General features: G+C 55.8%; 4 non-coding genes across 4 annotated transcripts; 2 read left to right on the top strand and 2 right to left on the bottom strand.

The window, feature by feature from the left end:
* Positions 1 to 7,591: 7,591 nt before the first annotated feature.
* Positions 7,592 to 7,744, bottom strand: LOC142565092 (5.8S ribosomal RNA). The gene has a single exon (XR_012824790.1). It is a non-coding gene; the product is annotated as a 5.8S ribosomal RNA (ribosomal RNA).
* A 1,139-nt stretch (positions 7,745 to 8,883) lies between these two features.
* Positions 8,884 to 10,698, bottom strand: LOC142565124 (small subunit ribosomal RNA). Its single transcript, XR_012824808.1, has one exon. It is a non-coding gene; the product is annotated as a small subunit ribosomal RNA (ribosomal RNA).
* A 9,827-nt stretch (positions 10,699 to 20,525) lies between these two features.
* Positions 20,526 to 20,713, top strand: LOC142565019 (U2 spliceosomal RNA). Its single transcript, XR_012824743.1, has one exon. It is a non-coding gene; the product is annotated as a U2 spliceosomal RNA (small nuclear RNA).
* Positions 20,714 to 21,219: 506 nt separating this feature from the next.
* On the top strand, positions 21,220 to 21,411 carry LOC142565038 (U2 spliceosomal RNA). Its single transcript, XR_012824760.1, has one exon. It is a non-coding gene; the product is annotated as a U2 spliceosomal RNA (small nuclear RNA).
* Positions 21,412 to 25,000: the final 3,589 nt, after the last annotated feature.

Genomic DNA, 25,000 nt, shown 5'->3' with positions numbered 1-25,000 from the left:
ACATGGCCTCAAGGGTGTCAGTCCTGGCATCCCAAGCAATCGCCACATCCAAAATGAATGTTTTATCCTTGAGGTCCACAACGATGTCAGGCCGGAGCCTGACACCGTCATGGGCCACAAGGAGGCGTTCAGTTGAGATGTCAGCATCTGGATGACGTGCCTGAAGTTTGCTAGTTATGGCTTTCGCAATGAAGTTATGCCGTGAGCAACGCGGCTCGTGGACGGCCTCACACACCTGGAGGATATGATAGGTTGTTTCTTGGGCCTTATGGCATCGTCTGCATAGCTTCGCCGAATCATCACTACTATGCCGATTAGAGAGCGTCCGCGTAGGGAATAGGTTAGATCTCAGCCGAAGGGCCTTGATACGGTCCCCATCACTCATGAACTTTGTGTTCGGACTGAGCCACCTATTCCCAATTGGATCGCTCTCGAAAGCAAAAAGGCTTTTGTTCGTGTATTTTTTCTTGACATCCTCCAAGTGTGATTTTCGGGCTGTATGCAGTGCCCTATCCAGAGGCGTCGACTCGACGATCCCCGACGGCACGCCCATCTTCTCCTCTAGCTGCTGCCGGAAACCGCCAAGCGCGCCGTCCAGAACGGCATCCACGATCGGAGAGCCTAGACGCTGGAGCCTCGCGAAGGACTTGACTTGCGATTCGGCCGAAACGCGAGAGAGCTCCAAGACGCCCAGGCCACCTGCTCGATGCGGGGCATGAACCATGAAGTCTGGGAATGATGCCGGCAGGTGCAAAATTTGCTTAATCGCCTGCCGGACAGACCTATCAATATTTGCAGTGATAGGCAGAACTGAGAGGGAGCTTGACGTGGCATATAACAATTTAGGGACCAATAAGGTCGAAATACAATGTAATTTCTGAAAAGGCTTCAATTTGGCCGAATTAATGAATGCCAATTCTTTCTCAATTAATGTAATTGAAGCCTTCGGAGGTTTGTTGACGAAGAGGTCGAGACCCAGATACCTGATAGGTTCATTTCGGCTCTTGGGGCTGACCACGGCATCTCCCAGATGAAGCTGGGGGATGTCGTAGTCAAACCACTTGAGCCGATGGGCCTCGTACCTCCACCCAAAATACTGGGTTTTACTAGGATTTAAAGCCAATCCAATCTTTCGGAAGTGTTGTAATGCCACGTCGAGGTTCCTCACCAGTTCTTCGTAACTTGAAGCTGTTAAAATAAGATCGTCGGCATAGGCAAGGGCCGACACAGTCTCACCCTCTACTGTGTAACCGCATCCGGACGAGTTGAGGCTGTGCAGAAGGGGGTCAAGTGCCAGATTAAACAAGAACGGAGATAGGGGATCACCCTGTTTGATCCCCCTCTGCACAAAAACTCTGATCCCGTCGGACCTGCCTCGATAGGAAAAAGTAGTAGACTGACCATAATATTGGTCAGCGATCGACAGCACGTAGTCATCATGCGCCCCTCCCTCTCGTAAGGAAGAGAGAAGCGCATGACGACTGACGGAGTCGAAAGCCTTCCGAAGGTCAAGCGAGGCAGCATAGAAATGTCGGTTAAAGCGTTTTGCATGTTTCATTAACCCCTGCAATAGCAGAAGGTTGGACTGCGCCGACCGGTCCCTGGAGAACCCACTCTGTAGTGGGTGGAATTTATAGGTCTCCTGTAGTCTGGCTAGAAGCACGCGGGAGTACAGCCGTAACAATACCGACGAAATAGTGAGTGGTCTAAGCTCAGATGCTGAAGATACGTCGACTGACTTCGGAATGAAAACAGTGCGCGAAATGCGGAGCTCGTCCGGAATATTATGGTGGGTCAGCCAGTTAGATAGTATTAGTGCTAAAACCTCTGGCGGAATTTTTCTAAGTTCGCGCACGGTTACTCCGTCGGGACCAGGGGCCGACGAAGCAACCATGCCCTTTAGCGCCAAAACCACCTCCTCAGCCGAGACTCTAGGGCAGCTCTGGGGTAGACCGCCATCCACGCCGACCTCCTCAACGTGAGGGGACTCAGAAGAGAAAATCTCGTCGAACGTGTCATGAATGTCCTCCAGGGTCAGAGGTTTGAGAGTACCGCTGCTAGAGATTAATTCCTCAAGAAGGACTTTTGGGCCCAGGGTATATAGGCGCTGATGTTCGGCGTAAAGACGCCGTTTAAAGGAACGTGCGCTTTCATTAGGGCGCCTTTGTACTTTTAGATCGTCAGGTTTCCCACCCCGCCTCCGGCCACGTCGACTTTTCACGCCAAAATATTCGTAGATTAAGCGCAAGTCGCTCATTGTGAGAGGGGAACTCACGAGGTTTACAGCAAGGCCACGCTCATCGACGCCACAGGCTAAAAGCAGGTCTCGAACCTCGTCAATCGAGAGACCCTGGCCGTCAGAGGGCGTAATATTGGCACCGGTGTCACACAGTTCGGCCTCGTACAGAGTAGGCCCCACCGGTGCCAAAGTGACAACCTGCGCGGACTCTTCGGCCAGGATCTCTCGATACCTAGCTTGCCTTCTCAGGCACTTTATGGCATCGAGAGAGCGTGTAGTGTATATCGCGGCCAGAGCTGCATTAACCAGGCGCTCGCCGGGTGGCAACCTAGCCTCGGCCTGGGCCAAAATGCGTATCTGTGGCTCGGTCCAGGGCTGGTAAGCGCTAGCTGTGGGCACTGCGCGGGACCGCGGCCTTCTAGATGGTTCCGCCTGATCGCCGGGAACAGTACTCCCTAGAGATGAGCCAGCCGGAGCCTGAGGCCCATAAGAGAAATCTCTCAACTCACTGCTAAAGCGGACGTCCCGTGTAGACGCATCCGGATCCATCCGACTCCCCCCCGTACACTGTGGCAGGCGAACAGTCTCATCATCGTGGGGCAAGCTGTCGACCGTGTTATCTCCATCCTCCTCTTCCTGATGTTCTAGGGCTTCAAAGAAGCAGTCTTCCTCCTCAGGTGCCACTGAAACACCTCCCCCCATGAAGCCGGTTTGGGGATCTGGTGAGGCGGGCGACGTTGGCCGGGGCCTAAGCCCACTGCCCTCTAGCACGTCCCTCCCGGCAGAGGGCGGCGAGTGCGCTGTAGTGGCACCGTACCCCGGCGACGCACGGCCAGACCCACCGCTCATCCCAGTGGGTGACGACTGGGGAACCCCCTGGCGGTCAGCACTATTCACCTCTTTGATTTCGCCCCCCGGTGGCACCCCAGCATCGCTGGCAGGGGAAACAGTCTGGTCTTCAGCGCCACAATTGGCGCTGGGTAGCTGCCCAGGGGTGGGTGGCGGCTCTTCCCTGCCCAAAGAGGAGGAGGATGACGAGGAGGTGGAGAATAACGGTAAGCGCACAGTCGAAAGAACTTTTGACTTGCCATGTTGCCTGCCATGAGAGGCTAGCCCCACGCTGCCACTTGAAAATTGAGGGGGGTCGGATTTCTCCTTCAAGGTGACTCGGGAGTTGTCCACCGAATTGCCTGACTTCAGTTGCTTTTCAAATTCTGCATACTGGGCCGAGGACAGGAGGGCATCGATCTCCGCGGCAGTCCTCCCGGCGATCCAAAAGCTAATAGCATAGCCAGTAGCGCTTGTACCCAGCTTAAACCGAGCAGTAGCCACTTTACGCAGCTCAGAGGTGCTCCAGAGCCGAGGAGAGGCATTCGCCCGGAGAGTTCCATTGCCATCACCTTCCGCAGTAGTTCCAGAGCAACGAGGATGGACAGTCTTAGTGCCCGTGGCGTCCGCATGACCGGTTGCGCTTTTATTAGCTAATGCCCCACCCTCGACCACTGCAAAGGAGGGGGTCTTTTTCCTACATTTCGAAAAATGCGCGGAGGCCGAGTGGGATGTTATGTAGGTGGCTTGAGAGCAGCACGAACATAACCAACGAACCGTAACGCCATGTTTTTTCTTGTAATGCGCCTCGAGGGCCACTCTGGAAGACAGTAACGTTCGACACTGACTACATTCGTTACTGGCTGGTGGATAAGCAAGGATAGTCTCATTGACATTGCCATTAGAGCTGGGATCAGTGTGAAGTCCCACTCCCGACCTGTCCGAGGGTGCCTCATTAACGTTGTCAGTTATGACAGAGGTCTCGGCGGCCGAACTCGCTGTACTAGAGCAGCGCCGATAATGTGCTGCAACACTACGCGAGCTCCGAAAGGCGCAAGTACATACCGAGCATCTCCAGTTAATTGCTAAGCCGTGCTTCTCCTCATAATGACGCTCCAAAGGTGCCATCCGACGATCTGAGTAAACACACAAGTGACACTTTATATTTTGCAAGGGATATACAAGAAAATGAATGTTGCTTGCCATAACCAAAAATTGAAAGATTGGGGACTTATTACCGAGACAGAGGCTTCCAAAACGACAACAAACAGCGCCCCCGTGCCATACATCAAAGCCCAGCCGCCGAGCCCAGTCCAAAGTAAAAAAAAAAAAAAAAAGATAAGAAAAAAAAAGGGGGGGGAAGCAAAGATTTGAAGAAAAAAAAAGAGAAAAAAAAGAAAGAAGAAAAAAAAAGGAAGGAAAGGGGAGGTGCCGGGCCACAGGATTCGAACCACCGACCATCGAGTTAGCGATAGCTCAGTGAGCTAATCGCATACGTCCGCAGGTACTTTGCAGGCGTATAAAAGGCGTCCAGAACAGAGTAGTGTACAGGAAAGAGGCTAGAAATGTCCGCGATAAGCGGACATTTCTAGCCTATATTCAGAAGGTTCCTAAGGAAATGGCATAAATAGCGCCGCTGGCCGCTAACGCATCCTTGCACGGCTGGAATCTCTGGACGCACAGTAGTAAACTGCGCGCACTCAGATCGCCTAAAAGCGACAGCGGGCTAAATATTCTTAACAGTGGCATATCTGTGACACAGATAGGTAATGTACTTTGCGTTGTTGCAACGCCAAAACCATTTCAAGAAGTGCAAACAGCAACCATGCTGAACAAGGACCTAATGAAGTCAATAAACCTGTAGCTAGCTATTAACTAAGTACCATTCTGTGCACGCACGCAACAGTAGCATCGAGTGCCCCGGCAACTATCATACCGTAATACGAGTAATAATTCATTAATTAATTAAAGGAGAAATTAATTTAAAAAAAAAAAGAAAAACAAAAACACAAAAAAAAAAAACCTCGGACTGGGCCGCCGCTCTCACCAAACGCTGCAGGCACGGCACGGGGACGCGGACCACAGCTCAGCCTGTCATGATGCCCGGAGGGCCCGACCAAACGCGCGACCGTAGCAGGTGCGCTGCACTGAACTGGGCTGCAGGCCGACGCCCCCTTAAGTAGCGTGCAGCACGCGGCGGGCTGCGGAGACCCAATCGCACGTGATACTGATATCGGATTAACGATAGAATATGCATGAGCACTCGCCACCCACCAGAAAAATTTTTAAGTTAATGCGGCGTGAAGATTTGCATAAGGAACCAACCTAGTTCCGTGCAGTACATAGCCTTTAAGAGATATAGGACGCCAGGCACGGCCAAGGCCCGTAAACGGAAAAAGAGTTCACTAATGTAGCTTAGCATATTGCATTAGTTAAGGAAAGGTTTAAATGCGCATTCAAATTCAAATTGCGATACGTAGGAAGCCTATATTCAGAAGGTTCCTAAGGAAATGGCATAAATAGCGCCGCTGGCCGCTAACGCATCCTTGCACGGCTGGAATCTCTGGACGCACAGTAGTAAACTGCGCGCACTCAGATCGCTTAAAAGCGACAGCGGGCTAGATATTCTTAACAGTGGCATATCTGTGACACAGATAGGTAATGTACTTTGCGTTGTTGCAACGCCAAAACCATTTCAAGAAGTGCAAACAGCAACCATGCTGAACAAGGACCTAATGAAGTCAATAAACCTGTAGCTAGCTATTAACTAAGTACCATTCTGTGCACGCACGCAACAGTAGCATCGAGTGCCCCGGCAACTATCATACCGTAATACGAGTAATAATTCATTAATTAATTAAAGGAGAAATTAATTTAAAAAAAAAGAAAAACAAAAACAAAAAAGAGACCGCGTCTGCGTGCCAGCAGCCGGAACAGCCCCCCGAAGGGGGCCGTTTACCCGACGCCGCCGGCTCCGCGGTCTTCCGGAGACTGAATCCCACCGCTTTCGAGCTTCGAGGGCCCACCCGTTTTACTCTAAGCGGTTTCACGTACTCTTGAACTCTCTCTTCAAAGTTCTTTTCAACTTTCCCTCACGGTACTTGTGAACTATCGGTCTCTCGGTCGTATTTAGCCTTAGATGGAGTTTACCACCCACTTAGGGCTGCACTCTCAAGCAACCCGACTCACGGGAGGCTTCATCCCGGGCGCGCAACGGCGGAGACGGGCCTGGCACCCACTCTGGGACAAGCCCCTGTCAGGGGGACTTGCACCGTCGCAAACACCCGAGAACGTCGCCTCCCATACACCACATTTCCCGACCGCCTGCAAGGACGGGGGATTCGGTGCTGGGCTCGGTCCCGTTTCGCTCGCAGCTACTCGGGGAATCCCTGTTGGTTTCTTTTCCTCCGCTTAGTGATATGCTTAAATTCAGCGGGTTGTCTCGCCTGATCTGAGGTCGACAACGGATACATCGCTTTCGCCCATTCCGGCGCGACCGAGTACGACGCCCTGCCACGTCCTTGCGGACGAGGCTGGCAGGCGGCACAACGCCTGCGCGCGTGCGTCATACGAGCGGTATGCCGAAAAGGACTCGACACGTTCGAAAACCCAGCGCCAACCGAGTACGACGCCCTACCACGTCCTTCGCCCAACACGGAGCTACTTATAGACGAGGCTGGCAGGCGGTGAACCGCCTGCACGCGTGCGGCGCACGAGCAGTTGCGTGGTAAGCGACCGTGTCTGAAGCCCAAACACCACCGAGGCAAAGATCGCCGTAGCAGCGCGCCGCTTCAGCAGGCACCGCAGGGACGACTAAAACCTGGCGGGGGGCATCGTCTCGTGTAGCGTCGCCCCTGCCCCAACTGGAGTGGCCCAGTCTTTAGGGGACAGAGACTGCGAAGCACTTGGACCGACGGCGGACTACGACGGAACGCGTCAGCTCGGCCAACGCTCTCGAAGGAGACATTTTCCGTTTCGCGGCAATTTCTGCGCCGTGCCGTGCTCTTCTCGCTCGCAGACGGCGCTATCGCGTCGAACCGCTTTCGGGGGCACACCCTTCTCCTCCCCGCTCCTCGCAAGAATCTTCAGATTCCTGCGACGAAGCCCGGAAGGGGTGCCCACACAGCTGCGGTGACACGAACGAGCGACCAGCTCTGGAGCTCGACGTACTCCGAAGGCAAACAACGCAGATTGCGATCGCTTCCGACTCTCTCGCAAACGTGCGCGCTACATGGCAACGGACGTTGACACCTCGCGCTTGGACCGCTCTTTCCCTGCAGGTATCCGACACCATCCTGCGGCGGTCTTGCTAGAGGCGCGCACACGTCGCGCTGCAGTAGATTATAATGCCTCGTTTCCGTCTCTTCGAAGATTTGGCACAACGGCTCGCCACCGTCTCCTTCTTTGTGAGGTCGCTGGCGCGTGGCATTAGCGCTCAACGTACTGTCCATGATGCCGACGCGGTCAAAACGAGTCGACGGACGCACCTTCCCTGTGCGCCGAAGGCTCTCTTGATATGTGATCCGACCCTCAGACAGACGAAGCCAAGGGAAGACCCAAGGCCGCAATGTGCGTTCAAAGAATCAGTGCTCAGTGTGTCCTGCAATTCACACCAAGTCTCGCAGCTGGCTGCGTTCTTCATCGACCCGAGAACCGAGTGATCCACCGCTTAGAGTCGTGAAAAATAGTTTGTTCAATTCAGTACAGTACAACCAGGGTTTCAGGCACGTGGCGTCTCCCTGTGTGTGGTTTCGAAGAGCGCCTTTCGGCGTGTGCTCTTTCGGCGTGCGTACTCGCGCAGCTCTCCAAAACCACTCGGCCAGTGCCAGGGAGGGGCTTTCTGCGCCGGAGCCACAACAAGTCTACTTGAGGCGGAAGACGAAGCCAGCAAGGTGCTTGGCCGCAAGTGCGTTCGAATCCGGGACTACGGTCCCTCGTCTGTCCGTACTTTTCCTCTTTCGACGTGCGGCGCCTTCCCAAAGCGCACAAGTCCGCTAACCGCAGAACGCTTCCGACGTAGCAAAGCCGCGTTTCCTTCGGTACTTCGCAGCAACGCCGCCTTTCCCTCGGCGGCGGGCAAATAGCCTGCAGACGTCGTCGCATTGAACCGCGATCTCGGACACCTCGCGCGTCACGAGCAGGAGCCGACCGGCAGCCGCCGGCCCTGTCGGGCTCGGCAGCATTTGCCGCGGAGGACGGGAGAGCGCTTTAGGCCACGGTTCCTTCCGTACTTGGCAGCCGCACCCTCATACCGCCACTTCCATGACCGACCGAGCGCCACACCGTTCCTTTAGTACTTGGGCAGCAACAAAGTCGGGTCGTTACTCCATACTCGCCGCAGGAAGCGACCGGCAGCCGCCAGCCTTTTCAGACTCGGCAGCGTTTGCCGCGGAGGACGGGAGAGCGCTCGCACCACGGTTCCGTGTGTACTAAGCGGCAGCTGCTCTCGACCGTCAGTTCCTTGACCGACCGCCCGCTTCGCCGTTCCCCTCGTACTGGGCAAAGCAGCAGGTCGGGTCGTCTTACTCCCCTTCCGCGCAAGAGCGCCGAGGCGGACAGAAAGCCCACCCATTGTGCGTTACGCCGTTTCTACCCGCGGGCGCGGCCAAGCCAACCGTCCAAGGTTGCAGCCTGCGTCCACTGGGCGCAACAAATTTCGCACGGGGCGCCCCTCAAAATTCAGGCAGTCCCCGGCATGTTCGGGTATAGCCGTCCCCGCGTCCAAGCGGGGCCAGCGGCGGAAAGCGTCGGGCGCAGCGAGCTGCTTCACCCACACGGGGTTGAAACAATGGCGCTCGTCACCCTTCACAATCCGGTAATGATCCTTCCGCAGGTTCACCTACGGAAACCTTGTTACGACTTTTACTTCCTCTAAATGATCAAGTTTGGTCATCTTTCCAACAGACCGGCGCAACCGAAAGGCCGCGCCGGACATCGGTCCGAAGACCTCACTAAATCATTCAATCGGTAGTAGCGACGGGCGGTGTGTACAAAGGGCAGGGACGTAATCAACGCGAGCTTATGACTCGCGCTTACTGGGAATTCCTCGTTCAAGGGGAACAATTGCAAGCCCCTATCCCAATCACGAAAGAAGTTCCACGGGTTACCCAGTCTTTTCAGACAGGGATAAAGACACGCTGCTTCCTTCAGTGTAGCGCGCGTGCGGCCCCGGACATCTAAGGGCATCACAGACCTGTTATTGCTCTGTTTCGTGCGGCTAGGAGCCGCTTGTCCCTCTAAGAAGGTTGTAAGGTGCTGGGAACCCCGCACCTATTTAATAGGCTAGAGTCTCGTTCGTTATCGGAATTAACCAGACAAATCGCTCCACCAACTAAGAACGGCCATGCACCACCATCCACCGAATCAAGAAAGAGCTCTCAATCTGTCAATCCTCCCAGTGTCCGGGCCGGGTAAGTTTTCCCGTGTTGAGTCAAATTAAGCCGCAGGCTCCACTCCTGGTGGTGCCCTTCCGTCAATTCCTTTAAGTTTCAGCTTTGCAACCATACTTCCCCCGGAACCCAAACACTTTGGTTTCCCGGAAGCTGCCCGCCGAGTCATTTGAGTAACTCAGGCGGATCGCTGGTTGGCATCGTTTATGGTCAGAACTAGGGCGGTATCTGATCGCCTTCGAACCTCTGACTTTCGTTCTTGATCAAAGAAAACATTCTTGGCAAATGCTTTCGCAGTAGTTCGTCTTGCGACGGTCCAAGAATTTCACCTCTAGCGCCGCAATACGAATGCCCCCGTCTGTCCCTCTTAATCATTACCTCGTATTCCAAAAACCAACAGAACAGAAACGAGGTCTTGTTCTATTATTCCATGCAAGTTTATTCAGGCGACTCGCCTGCGTTGAGCACTCTAATTTTTTCAAAGTAAAAGCACCGGCCTTCTCGAGGCACACAATGAAGTGCACCAAGAAAGGACCGGCATGATGTTCAGTCCGAGCCGTCGCATCGGGTAGATGCACTACTCGTCTGGAACTGAGATCCAACTACGAGCTTTTTAACCGCAGCAGCTTTAGTATACGCTATTGGAGCTGGAATTACCGCGGCTGCTGGCACCAGACTTGCCCTCCAATTGATCCTCGTTAAAGGATTTAGAGTGTACTCATTTCAATTACGGGGCCTCAAAAGAGTCCCGTATTGTTATTTTTCGTCACTACCTCCCCGTGCCGGGAGTGGGTAATTTGCGCGCCTGCTGCCTTCCTTGGATGTGGTAGCCGTTTCTCAGGCTCCCTCTCCGGAATCGAACCCTGATTCTCCGTTACCCGTAACAACCATGGTAAGCAAGTAACCTACCATCGAAAGTTGATAAGGCAGACACTTGAAAGAAACGTCGCCGGCTCGTGGCCATGCGATCAGCACAAAGTTATCCAGAGTCACCACACAATACGGGCCGAAACCCGATCGATCTTGGTCTAATAAAAGCACCCGTCGCCCAAAGGGCTTCAGGCTCACTGCATGTATTAGCTCTAGAATTGCCACAGTTATCCAAGTAGGAAGAAACGATCTAAGGAACCATAACTGATTTAATGAGCCATTCGCGGTTTCGCCTTATTTCGGCATGTACTTAGACATGCATGGCTTAATCTTTGAGACAAGCATATGATTACTGGCAGGATCAACCAGGTAATCGTTCAACTGCGCGTCCAGCCTTTCAAGCAGGCCGGACGCCGTTTTTGCGATGCCGAGGCCACCTTCAGGCGCCCCAACACGCTTCGTTCTCGCAAAGTGTAGCACTTTGCACAGTCCGAGACGACGGCGTTCGAGCTCGCTACGGCGCCCTCCCCGCAGGGCCGGGTATCGCCACGCGGCAAGAAGCACGCAACATTCTCGATAGACTGGTTGTGTCAACTCGATCGCGGCTTGCGGTTTCTCTCGAGCCCGCAGCACTGGTGGACCGACCGACACTTGCAACGTAGCCGAGACGGCAAAGCCGCCAGGCGACGGGTCACGCCCGCGCCTTCGGCGCTTTCGTATTTGACTCGTCCGAGGACGATGGGGAACACACCTCGATATCGTGGAAAAAGCGTCGTCCGACAACCAGCCCCTAACGCATCAAGCGGATGAGGCTGCAGACGTCAGCTGTGGGATCCACGGGAGCGATACCGGGGACACGCTTGACGGGCACGAAGCCCGCCGCACATCAAACACCCAGGTCGCTTTGGGGGCGACTGCTCTCTGGGACCCCCATATAATAGCAGCGATAAGTACCCAAACCTCCATGGGGCCGTACTCGTGGCACTTTCGACGAGCGTTTGGCGGAAATCGTGCCGCCTCGTAACGCCGCGAGCAAGATTGAAAGCTTACGTCGGCGGCACCATGCCGAAGTCGTGAAACTGCAGCGCGTCCATCGAATGCGCGAACGGCAATTTCTCGCGAATGGCCAGTGCCGTTTCCTGAACGATCGCCTTTCGGTCCCCCTACGGGGCGGCCCCCGGCCGATCGATTCGAGGAAAGCTAGCCCGGCCCCTTCGCCATTTCCGAGCACGAGTGCGACCAGCGCGGGCGGCGTGCTCGACGCCCCGGCTGACATCGTTTGGGACTGTGTCTCTTCGAGCGCTCGCGCCAACGTCGCGGGGCCGACGACGACGCCCGGCCGGTTCTCTCCCGGTTCCCGGCGTGTTATAGCGCAGCCCTCTGCACGGCGGCGCCGACTGAGTAGTGGCCGTGCAGCGGCTTGTACGCCAAAGTTGCGTGAAAGGCGTCGAGCTCCCGCCGGCCCGGCTCACGTGGTTTCGGACTTCTGTCGCTTCGAGCGCTCGCGTAGCCGTGCCTGGGCACGATTCTCGACTCCGCAGCAGTGCGCGGAAACAGCTACGAAGACGCGCAAGCCCAAAATCGCACTGCGGTACAACGTCAGCCGGGACCGTATGGCCCCTTATAATAGCAGCGATAAGTCGCCAGACCTCCATGGGGCCGTACTCGTGCGACGAGGCGGCGTACTGCGCCGAGCCGAGCGCCAATATTTCGCTTTGGCGCGGCTGATACGAGCTCTCGCGATCGCCGCGGTACCGCCGCTCACCGTTTCAAGGCACGCTAGCGCGGTCCCCTTCGCCATTTCCGAGCACGAGTGCGACCAGCGCGGGCGGCGTGCTCGACGCCCCGGCTGACGTCGTTTCGGACTTTGTCTCTTGCAGCGCTCGAAGCCATGTCGGGGCCGACGCCGACGTCTGCGTGGTGTTTCCACGATTCCCGGCGCGACACAATGCAGCTGCGAGCGGGATGCCAGCGATTCCGTCGCGGCCGTGCGGCGGCGTACACGCAGAAGTTTCGTGAAGGGTATCGAGCTCCCGCCGCCCCGGCTGACGTCGTTTCGGACTTGGTCTCTTCGAGCGCTCGCGCCAACGTCGCGGGGCCGACGACGACGCCCGCCAGGTTCTCCCCCAGTTCCCGGCGAGCTATAGTGCAGCCCTCTGCACGGTGACGCCGACTAACTAGTGGCCGTGCGGCGGCTTGTACGCCAAAGTTTCGTGAAAGGCGTCGAGCTCCCGCCGCCCCGGCTGACGTCGTTTCGGACTTCTGTCGCTTCGAGCGCTCGCGTAGCCGTGCCTGGGCACGATTCTCGACTCCGCAGCAGTGCGCGGAAACAGCTACGAAGACGCGCAAGCCCAAAATCGCACTGCGGTACAACGTCAGCCGGGACCGTATGGCCCCTTATAATAGCAGCGATAAGTGGCCAGACCTCCATGGGGCCGTACTCGTGCGACGAGGCGGCGTACTGCGCCGAGCCGAGCGCCAATATTTCGCTTTGGCGCGGCTGATACGAGCTCTCGCGATCGCCGCGGTACCGCCGCTCACCGATTCAAGGCACGCTAGCGCGGTCCCCTTCGCCATTTCCGAGCACGAGTGCGACCAGCGCGGGCGGCGTGCTCGACGCCCCGGCTGACGTCGTTTCGGACTTTGTCTCTTGGAGCACTCGAAGCCACGTCGGGGCCAACGCCGACGTCTGCGTGGTGTTTCCACGATTCCCGGCGCGACACAATGCAGCTGCGGGCAGGATGCCAGTGATTCCGTCGTGGCCGTGCGGCGGCGTACACGCAGAAGTTTCGTGAAGGGTATCGAGCTCCCGCCGCCCCGGCCGACGTCGTTTCGGACTTCGGTCGCTTCGAGCGCTCGCGTAGCCGTGCCTGAGCACGATTCTCGACTCCGCAGCAGTGCGCGGAAACAGCTACGAAGACGCGCAAGCCGAAAATCGCACTGCGGTACAACGTCAGCCGGGACCGTATGGCCCCTTATAATAGCAGCGATAAGTCGCCAGACCTCCATGGGGCCGTACTCGTGCGACGAGGCGGCGTACTGCGCCGAGCCGAGCGCCAATATTTCGCTTTGGCGCGGCTGATACGAGCTCTCGCGATCGCCGCGGTACCGCCGCTCACCGATTCAAGGCACGCTAGCGCGGTCCCCTTCGCCATTTCCGAGCACGAGTGCGACCAGCGCGGGCGGTGTGCTCGACGCCCCGGCTGACGTCGTTTCGGACTTTGTCTCTTGGAGCGCTCGAAGCCACGTCGGGGCTGACGCCGACGTCTGCGTGGTGTTTCCACGATTCCCGGCGCGACACAATGCAGCTGCGAGCGGGATGCCAGCGATTCCGTCGTGGCCGTGCGGCGGTGTACACGCAGAAGTTTCGTGAAGGGTATCGAGCTCCCGCCGCCCCGGCCGACGTCGTTTCGGACTTCGGTCGCTTCGAGCGCTCGCGTAGCCGTGCCTGGGCACGATTCTCGACTCCGCAGCAGTGCGCGGAAACAGCTACGAAGACGCGCAAGCCGAAAATCGCACTGCGGTACAACGTCAGCCGGGACCGTATGGCCCCTTATAATAGCAGCGATAAGTGGCCAGACCTCCATGGGGCCGTACTCGTGCGACGAGGCGGCGTACTGCGCCGAGCCGAGCGCCAATATTTCGCTTTGGCGCGGCTGATACGAGCTCTCGCGATCGCCGCGGTACCGCCGCTCACCGATTCAAGGCACGCTAGCGCGGTCCCCTTCGCCATTTCCGAGCACGAGTGCGACCAGCGCGGGCGGCGTGCTCGACGCCCCGGCTGACGTCGTTTCGGACTTTGTCTCTTGGAGCACTCGAAGCCACGTCGGGGCCAACGCCGACGTCTGCGTGGTGTTTCCACGATTCCCGGCGCGACACAATGCAGCTGCGGGCAGGATGCCAGTGATTCCGTCGTGGCCGTGCGGCGGTGTACACGCAGAAGTTTCGTGACGGGTATCGAGCTCCCGCCGCCCCGGCTGACGTCGTTTCGGACTTTGTCTCTTCGAGCGCGCGCGCCAACGTCGCGGCGCCGACGACGACGCCGGCCCGGTTCTCCCCTTATAATAGCAGCGATAAGTGGCCAGACCTCCATGGGGCCGTACTCGTGCGACGAGGCGGCGTACTGCGCCGAGCCGAGCGCCAATATTTCGCTTTGGCGCGGCTGATACGAGCTCTCGCGATCGCCGCGGTACCGCCGCTCACCGATTCAAGGCACGCTAGCGCGGTCCCCTTCGCCATTTCCGAGCACGAGTGCGACCAGCGCGGGCGGCGTGCTCGACGCCCCGGCTGACGTCGTTTCGGACTTAGTCTCTTGGAGCGCTCGAAGCCATGTCGGGGCCGACGCCGACGTCTGCGTGGTGTTTCCACGATTCCCGGCGCGACACAATGCAGCTGCGAGCAGGATGCCAGCGATTCCGTCGTGGCCGTTCGGCGGTGTACACGCAGAAGTTGCGTGAAGGGTATCGAGCTCCCGCCGCCCCGGCTGACGTCGTTTCGGACTTTGTCTCTTCGAGCGCTCGCAGCGATGTCGAGGCGATCGCCGACGTCTGCACGGTTCCCGGTGTGCTACAATGCAGCAGTGTGCCAAGCGACACCTCTTGGTTGCCGAGGCAAGCACGGCGATTTCCTGAAGCGAGCGCATTCCGGCCAGGCAGCAGCGGGCTTTGCGCTTTCGGGAGTGCTCTTGCTGTAAAATTTGAGCGGGTGCAGCTGCACGAAGCGAGTGTATTTATTTTCTCTCTCTCTCTCTCTCTCTGCCTTTGAGGCGACTGTAATTTTAATTTAAATGCAATTGGAGGCGGGAGCAACCTGATGAGAGTAGGTTGACTTCGGCGCGCCTTGTAGTTTATAAATTGCTTTCAAGCTTTGACGACATACGCCTTCGCGCCATCTGCTTTCCCGGTCTCTTTGGCACTTGATTGTGTGTGCTGCATGCTCTGCATTCTAAGGAAACACGCCTGTTTGTCTCCCTCTCTCACGTTCTTCTTTTTTTAGCTGCTCCTTTAGAAGCTGCTATGCTCTTTGCTCGCTGTAAAATAGAATGCTGCCACAAGCCAACAACCTTTGCGTGTTTTTTTTTTCTCTCTTCCCAAGACGTTTCTGCCATTACTCACTGGCTCTAGTTCGCTCGCGCCATCTACCTTTCTTTCTGTATGGCGAAGTCCGTAGGTTTTCCTAGTTCCGTACACAGATGGCGCCAATGCGTTTTCGCGCCAGTTTCGAACGACCTGGCTGTACTCACGTTTCTCACTTAAATGGTTCAATGGGGATTGCGAAAGGGGTGGTGCTTTCTTCTTGTGTAAGGCTGAGCTTCAAAGCTGCGTTTAAGCTATGCTAGCATGTGTGTATGTGTGTGTGTGTGTGTGTGTGTATATATATATATATATATATATATATGTATGTATGTATGTATGTATGTGTGTACATATACATATACACACACGCGCGCGCGCGATAGTGGTAAACATTATGAGGTAGCACTTTTTTTTAACATACAATACCTGTGCTTCACATGGCGATTCTTCTCCCCCCTCTGTTTCCGGTTGGAAGGAGTGCGCAGTCTTTTCTATATTTATTTTTTTTTCATTCACTTCTATGTTGCTCGTCTTCGTACATGGGGCACGCTACCTAATTCTGCCGGTCGATTCTACACGTTGCGATCCGTCCCGGCCTGTGCCGTATCAAAATTTTCAGTGGGCCTTGCGGTAAATAAAAAGAAATGAAGGAAATGCGCGTGCTATATTACACTTGCGCACGGGCTCGAAACGAAGGCCTCAAAGAAAGTCACCTCGAGCGGCCGCATTCAGACGCAAATAAGCATTCCCCTTGCGCGTGTTTTCCGCTCGCCTGCTCCGTTTTCTACGAGGTTGCCGTCGTTGGTTTGGCCTTACAAACAAGCTTGCACTCGGGTCTCGTTTCTACGCGACAGCGTTTCGTTAACAGCGAAAGACTGAGGCGTCGCGAGTTTATTCCTCAGATAGAGAGCATAGAGTCTCTAGACAGGCTGAAATTTAGAAAATTGCCCACGCTGTTGCTGAGGTTACCAATGTCGGCAGGGCGCCCACAAGGCAGTAGTACAATGGAGTGAAGTGAAGGACATCGCTTCTCGGCCTTTTGGCTAAGATCAAAGTGTAGTATCAGCAGGTGTGTGTACTACCTGGTGGCCCCTGGACGACCCACACCGGCCCGCTTCCTGGTCCTGCCGCTGCCTGGCGCTGCCTGCCGCCCCTCGGAGACTCCTGCCCCGCTCGGCCCGACCACTGCTTGGTGCTGCCTGCCTGCGGGGTGCCCGCTGGTCCTGCCGTCCCGACTGGTGCTGTGCTGGGGCACAACCGGCTGGCCCCTGCCTTCGCCATCGTCTGTCATGGGCCCGGCCCACTCGCTGCCATCCCTGGTGGCCCCCTAGCCTCCGGACCTGGCCTCCTTTAAGGAGAGCCGCCGGGTCCGGAAGGTAAGACCATCTAATGGACTCTGGGGGCCACGGCCGCACGGTCCATGACATCAGCGAGGACGATGGCGACCCCAACACCCCTGGGCAGGAACGCCAGCCGGCCCGTGAGGATGGCACCCTCACGGTGTTCTTTCCCGTGCCCCACACGGTCCGGTGCTGCGAAGAGGGCTGCCGAGCTGCCTATGCCGCGGCCAAATGGACAGCGCGGCGGCAGTCCCTCCAGCGGCACCTGGAACTCGAACACGGCACCAGAATCCGGCGCACCATCAACGTGTGCAGCATCTGCGGTGAGACACTGGGGCTTCGACCAGCCTCTCACGCCTGCCTGGCTGCAGCCAACTCGACTGCCGCCCCCCCTGCTGCCCTGCCACACCAATGTGGCAGTTGCTCAATGTCCTTCCCCACAAGGAGGGGCTTGAGCAACCACGAGCAGTGGCACAGGAGGGAGGCGGCACTAGCAGCCAGGCGTGATCTCGCCGCGGGTGCTGCCATTGGTGCGTCGGAGCAGGACAGCAACGGCACCCCCCCAGCAGAGCAGGACAGCACCGAGGGTCCCGCTGAGGACCCTCTTGGAACACCAGCAGTGGCGACCGGGCAGGCCGCCGACCAGGAGCCGTCTCCTGTGGCACCTCGGGGAACACCCGGACACAGCAGCGATGGCGAGACGGCCGAGGCACCTTCTCCGCGGACGCCAAACCAGTCAGGGCGGACCGCGGCCTCGGCCTCTCCCTCTCCAACACCATCGCTGCCGTCCAACCGAGGCAGCCCGGGAGCACCAGTCTCCGAGGCTCACGAGCCGGCGGCCATGCAGGAGCTCTCCCCAGGCAGGGCAGAGGTGCAGGACCATGACGGAAGCAACCAGGACTTCGGGACCCAGGACGAACATGCTGGTACCACACGGCCAGAGGGCAGTGCGTGGACCTTAGCGGAGGAAACGGCAGAGCTGCGGGCATTGAGCCGGTTGCCTGAGTCTGCTGGGGAGTGGGCACGGTTTGAAAACATCCTCGACCGTGCCATTGCAGCCGCAACCAAACACCTGCGGCTGCCAGTCGGGGACTCGCGCCAATCACGGAGGCGCGAGGTGAACCCCGACAACCCCCAGCAGATACAAACTCTATACAGAAGGAACCGGCGCCGGGCAGTGCGGTTAATCACTGAAGGCCCGTCCCAGCTCTGTCCGATCGACCCCCACGCACTGCAGGACCACTACTCGAACCTCTGGTCACCAACACCCGTGGATACCAGCATCCTGAGGTCAAGGCTTCCAGCCACCGAAGAACTGGACTTGTGCCCTTTTACACCGGAAGAAGTCGCAGCCAAGCTCCGTAAATGCGAGAGTACAGCTCCAGGGGAGGACCGCCTCACGTACCACCACTGGAGGCAGGTGGACCCTGAGGGCAGGTTCCTGGCGGCGGTATACAACGTATGCCTCCAATACCGCCGCACGCCCCTGAGCTGGAAATCGACGAGGACTATCCTGATCTACAAGAAGGGCGACCGCGAGGACCCCACAAACTGGCGACCCATTGCCCTTGGTCGCACGATCGCCAAACTGTATGCCGGGTGTCTCACCACCCGGCTGCAGAGGTGGTTGGGCGACCATGCGGTGCTGTCCAGGTGTCAGAAGGGCTTCCTGCCGCACGATGGGGTGTTTGAACACAACTTCGTGCTGCAGGGACGCCTGGATGACGCCAGGACAGGAGGCGGGGAGCTGTGCGTGGGGTTCCTCGATTTTGCCAACGCTTTCGGCTCGGTCGCCCATCAGGCCCTCGTCGACGCTGTCCGCGGCGCCGGCGCGGGGGAGGCCTTTGCTACCATCGTTGAAGACCTCTACCGCGCCAACACCACCTGCGTCGTGGCAGCAGCTGGCATTACGGAGCCAATCACCATCGGAGCTGGGCTGAGACAGGGCTGTCCTCTGAGCGGCCTGCTTTTCAACCTGGTGGTGGACCCGGTCATCCGTGCAGTACAGGGAGGCGATAGGCAGCACAACATCCTTGCCTACGCCGATGATCTGACGCTGCTGGCCGCGGATCCCACCACCCTGCAGAGCCGCTTGGACCGTGTAACAGCCCTGTCGGCCCGGCTCGGGCTGCGACTCAACGCCGCCAAGTGCCGGTCTCTACACCTGTCTGGTCGCCACCCCGTGGGTACACGGCCCACCTCCTTCACCGTGGGTGGCGACCCGATTCCGGCGCTTGGCGACTTCCAAGGGCACAAGTTCCTGGGCCGTCCAGTGGGGTTCAGGGTGCTACCGGACGAGACGACGGTCGACGAGGCCATCCACCTGGGCAGAAAGCTGCTCTCCTCTATGCTCGCCCCATGGCAGAGGCTGGATGCTATCAAAACATTTTTGTATCCAGCCCTCAACTTTGCCATGCGGGTGGGCCTTGCCAGCAAAGGAGAGTGGCAACGCCTGGACGAGGAGCTCCGCCCGCTCATCAAGAAGACCCTGTACGTGCCAGCCAGAGCTTCCAATGAATACTTGTACGGAAGCTCTCAGGCTGGCAGTGCAGGGATCCCACTTGCGGCGGAGCTCAGCGACATCTGTCGGGTGGATGGAGCCTTCAAGCTACTGACGTCGACCGACGTGGAGGTCCGGGAGCGTGCGGCAGGAGAGCTCGAGGGCGTAGTGTCAAGGCGGCTGAGACGACCCGCGAACACCGAGGACATGGAGGCCTACCTCTCAGGCGAGACGGAGGGCGACTTCCGACAAACGTCCACACAGGTCCAGTCTGTGTGGACGGAGGCCCGGAAAGCCTCCCGTCGCCTCTCCGTCGCCTGGGAGCTGTTGGAGCACGGAGCCCGCATCAACTGCGGAGAGGCCTCTGTGTCAGCGAGGAACCGCCACAAGCTGGTTAAGACCATCCGGGCGCTCCTCTCCACTGAAAGGGACAGGACTCTGCAAGACAAACCGAACCAAGGCAAGGCGATGGTGTGTGTGGCGGCCGACCCGGCAAACTCCCACTTCATGAGGTCCGGCCGCTACACCCACTTCATCGACTGGCGCTTCGTGCATCGAGCCCGTCTAAATCTCCTCCCCCTCAATGCCACAAGACTCTGGGCACCCGCAGCGGACAAAAGATGCAGACGCTGCGGGTATGGGGAGGAGACACTGCCGCATGTACTTTGCCACTGCATGCGGCAGAGCCGGGCCATGACGGAGCGTCATAACACCATCGTCGCCAGAATAAAAAAGGCTGCCTTGGGTCGGTTTACAGTCATTGCGGAGAACCAGGTCGTGGGCAACACATCACTCAAGCCCGACCTGGTATTGGCCCGTGGAGAGGAGGCACTCATCCTGGATGTCTGCTGCCCTTTCGAGAACAGGCTGCAGGCATTCCAGGACGCCCGGAAGGCTAAGGAGGAGAAGCACGCCCCTGTACAGCGTCATCTCCTCCGGCGGTTCCAGCGCGTGACGGTGGACGCGGTGGTCGTCGGCTGCCTTGGCAGCTGGGATGTGGGGAACGACCGGGTGATGCGCAGGCTATGTAGTAGGTCGTACCTACGGACACTCAAACGCCTGTGCATCAGCGACACTATCAGCGCCTCTACAAAGATTTTTAGAGCCCATGTCGGCACCTCTTAAACGATCTTATGTTTTTAGAGAAGCGATTTTTTACTGTTTTACACCTTTACAGTTTTAGCCTTTTATTACTAACACCACTAACTAGTTTTTTTAGTCATTTGGTTACCTGTTTTAGATTATACACCTTTTACTCGTTTTTTCCTTGGTTCTGTAACACGTATTTATGATGTATTGTCACTAGCATAATAAAAATATCTGTTCTTATCAGCTTAATATCTGATACGGGTTCTATGTGGACCCACGATATTAAACCTATTTTTGGAAGTTGGCGGAGTGCTTGAAGCCTGCTTCACCTCCGCCGCAGGTCGGCCCGGTATTGCACTACCTCCGGGATCGGCCCCCGCTCACTTCGGTGAGACTTCATTTAATCAAAATGAAGAACACAAGCTCGAAGCGAGCACTGACTTCACACGCACCATTCCTATACCATACGCAACGATGCCGGTTCGCGGACCACGAGAGTAATTAAACGGCCACTCCACCTGTGTGTAGCGTCGCACTTCTTGCCGCGCAAATGGGACGCGTGACGGTGGACGCGGTGGTCGTCGGCTGCCTTGGCACCTGGGATCAGGGGAATGATCGCGTGATGCGCAGGCTGTGCAGTAGGTCATACCTACGGACACTCAAACGCCTGTGCATCAGCGATACTATCAGCGCCTCTACAAAGATTTTTAGAGCCGATGTCGGCACCTCTTAGATGATCTTATGTTTTTAGAGAAGCGATTTTTGCTGTTTTACACCTTTACAGTTTTAGCCTTTTATTACTAACACCACTAACTAGTTTTTTTAGTCATTTGTTTGTCGGTTTTAGACTACACACCTTTTATCCGTTTTTTCCTTGGTTTCGTAACAAATATTTATGATGTGATGTGTAACTAGCATAATAAAAAACTCTGTTCTTATCAGCTTAATATCTGATACGGGTTCTATGTGGACCCACGATATTAAACCTATTTTTGGAAGTTGGCGGAGTGCTTGAAGCCTGCTTCACCTCCGCCGCAGGTCGGCCCGGTATTGCACTACCTCCGGGATCGGCCCCCGCTCACTTCGGTGAGACTTCATTCAATCAAAATGAAGAACACAAGCTCGAAGCGACCACTGACTTCACACGCACCATTCCTATACCATACGCAACGACGCCGGTTCGCGGACCACGAGAGTAATTAAACGGCCACTCCACCTGTGTGTAGCGTCGCACTTCTTGCCGCGCAAATGGGACAGCCGCACCAGCAAATTTCTTATTACGGCCTTCGAGAAAAATAAATGACAGCAAAAGAAAGAACCAGGAGGGAGAATCGGCAAATTATATGTCTAAGAAATAGGATTGTTATTTATCCGATGTTTCTGTCTGCTGTAATGAGCCACTATAGGACGGGGAGGGGGGGGGGGTGTATGATTAGCCGTGGGTTCGGCAACCAATGTGAATCCCGCTCAAAGCCAACACTGGATTTTTGAGTTCACTATTGCTTGGATCCGTAAACCACAGCGCCAACGCAAGCTCGCCCTGCCAAAATCCGCTGCCCGAGTGGAAGAAAGATTCCCTATGAAAGAAAAATAGAGTGCCCGCTTTCTGGCAACTACTGTGCAGCCGTTGTGTGCACATTTTCGCAGCAGTGGGAGCGAACGCCTCGAAAACAAGCTTGTCGTGTGGCCAAGCCTTGCGAAATATATTCAAGGGTTCAAAGGTGCTCCAGCTTTCCAACCTGTATGTTATGAAGACCTGTTGCTACCTTTTCATCCTCCTCCTCCTGGTTACGCCCAGTGCAGGGCAAAGGCCTCTCCCATAAGTATCCAAGTACCCCGGTCACGTGCTAATTGTTGCCATGTAGTCCCTGCACATTTCCTAATCTAATCTGCCCTCCCAACTTTCTGCCACCCCCTGCTACGCTTCCCTTCTCTTGGAATTGAGTCCGTAACCCTCAATGACCATCTTCCCCCCCCCCCCCATTGCATGCCCATTTCTTTTTTTCATGGTTTAAACTAAGGTGTCATTAACTCGCGTTTGTTCGCTCGCCCCTCGATCTGCTCTATTCCTATCTCTCGTGACGCTACACCCATCGTCCTTCTTGCCAAAGCTCGTTGCGTCGCCCTCAGTTACCCTTCGGTAACCCTTAAAGCTTTCCGTTGGGGCACTCGTGGCATCTTTCTCGTTTAAATAAGGCTGCTTTTCTTTTCCGCCTTTTTTTTTTGGGGGGGGGGGGACTCTATGTGCTAGGCGCGATTTTGCCTGTTGGTTCGGCTTAACGCAGAACACTCCCGCATTGCAGTGAAGCCGCGTTGAAGGGGCAAAGAGTAGCGCAGTGAAGCGCATGCACGGGCGAAAAACGCAAATATTAGTCAAAAATACAACCAGTGTCGCCAAATACGAACTTCCATTATTGGAAATTCGAGTTCAGTTTGTGCATTGCGTTCGCCTAGAGAACATAAATGCCACAGCCGCCAAGTCAAAGCTTAGGATCGCGTATCATCTTTTTTTTCTTGCCTTTTACTCCTTGGCCTGCGTGACATGCACACGAAAGTTATGATATAGTGAAAACACGAAATAATGCAGTGCGGCTGTATCAGATCTATTTTGTGCGTTTTGTTCTTTGTGGACTACAGCGGTGTGCGTTATGAGAAAGTTTCAGTGCCCTTCTACTGTGACCTGCGAAGCTACATTTAAAACCACATTGGTTTGCGCGGTTATTGCTACAAACTGCGTGTGGGTGCGTTCGTCTTTTTCTTTCGCTACCAGCGATGGGTTATCGCAACCGCGATCGGTTCTGCTGCTACGCTAGACGCGTTCTTGCCAACGGTTGGCTCTATACGCGACGCGTGTCGCGTGGTCGGCACATTCAAGCAGTCAATTGCAAACCGTTCCAAGAAGAAGGATGCACTCCACTTGACGCCGGGAGCGCTAGTTGGACGATTGTACGTTTTGACCCTCGAGGAAGCGCCACCAACCCGCCTTTTCTATAATACGATAAGATTCAGAGCGACCGCGACCACTTGCCATTGTCATTGCCTCGGGCACAGTTTTTTTTTTTTTTTTAAGCTCAGATACTCAGACGCGCCCGTGTTCACGCGCACTTGCTCTCTCCGATAAGCAGGGAAGCTCGGTTGGGGTGGTGTGGGCCCTTGCGCATGCGCTGCTGAGCTCGTCGCTTCGGCGGCCAGTCGAGGCTGGCGCGTTGCGTTCGCCTAGAGAACATAAATGCCACAGCAGCCAAGTCAAAGCTTAGGATCGCGTATCATTTTTTTTTCTTGCCTTTTACTCCTGGCCTGCGTGGCATGCACACGAAAGTTATGATATAGTGAAAACACGAAATAATGCAGTGCGGCTGTATCAGATCTGTTTTGTGCGCTTTGTTCTTTGTGGACTACAGCAGTGTGCGTTATGAGAAAGTTTCAGTGCCCTTCTACTGTGACCTGCGAAGCTACATTTAAAACCACATTGGTTTGTGCGGTTATTGCTACAAACTGCGTGTGGGTGCGTTCGTTTTTTTTTTCTTTCGCTACGCAGCGATGGGTTATCGCAACCGCGATCGGTTCTGCTGCTACGCTAGACGCGTTCTTGCCAACGGTTGGCTCTATACGCGACCCGTGACGCGTGGTCGGCACATTCAAGCAGTCAATTGCAAACCGTTACAAGAAGAAGGATGCACTCCACTTGACGCCGGGAGCGCTAGTTCGACGATTGTACGTTTTGACCCTCGAGGAAGCGCCGCCAACCCGCCTTTTCTATAATACGATAAGATTCAGAGCGACCGCGACCACTTGTCTTTGTCACTGCCTCGGGCACAGTTCTTTTTTTTTTTTAAACTCAGATACTCAGGCGCGCCCGTGTTCACGCGCACCTGCTCTCTCCGATAAGCAGGGAAGCTCGGTTGGGGTGGTGTCGGCCCTTGCGCATGCGCTGCTGAGCTCGTCGCTTCGGCGGCCAGTCGACGCTGGCGCGGTACTGGTAATCAACTTCGACGTGCATGGTGAAACGTCGCTTTGTATTGCCGCTGTAGACTGGCAATGCAATGTGTTTGCGAGCGATTGGAGAAATGAAAGAGCGGGCACTGTCATGCCCTTCTAGAGCAGCGGAAATGTTCCTCCAAGCACTAGGTTTGAAAATTTGCGCCTACGAACATGAACGAAACAATGAAAACGGTCTGTAGCTGCCTTCGCTTCATAAAATTCCCGTACGAAGAAATTTGCACGCGCAAATGACAGCGCAAAAGAGAGAAACCATGTAAAGAAGAATGGCTGCCTTTCGCGTGATCTCCCGCATGAAACCTAATGGGATAGACTAATTTTAGCCGTTCATTTTGATTTGCCGAATGTAAGCCGGAACACTTTCTACACGCGGTCTTAAGATTTGAATGGCAATCAAAGACAACCTTTTTTTTATTTCTGTTTGTTCTATCTGGAACCAAACTAATTAAGAACGCCATTTCAATCTTAGATTCGATTAGATATCGTGACTGGTATGCTGAAAAATCACGCCTTGCGTCACGTCACCCCTTGTATGAACATGCTGTTAACCTTCGTGATCGCGGCATTAAAAATCGCCAGTTCCCGAACTTTAATCGCGCCGATGATGCTGGATTCTTATTGTAATGATTAGATAGAAAGCGCTTGTTCTACGGCTAGCTTTAAGGAAAAGA

The sequence above is a fragment of the Dermacentor variabilis genome, chromosome 11 (assembly GCF_050947875.1).
Source record: "Dermacentor variabilis isolate Ectoservices chromosome 11, ASM5094787v1, whole genome shotgun sequence".
Classification (NCBI taxonomy): domain Eukaryota; kingdom Metazoa; phylum Arthropoda; class Arachnida; order Ixodida; family Ixodidae; genus Dermacentor; species Dermacentor variabilis.
The sequence above is the reverse complement of the archived record's forward strand: the minus strand, read 5'-3'. Positions and strand labels throughout refer to the sequence as shown.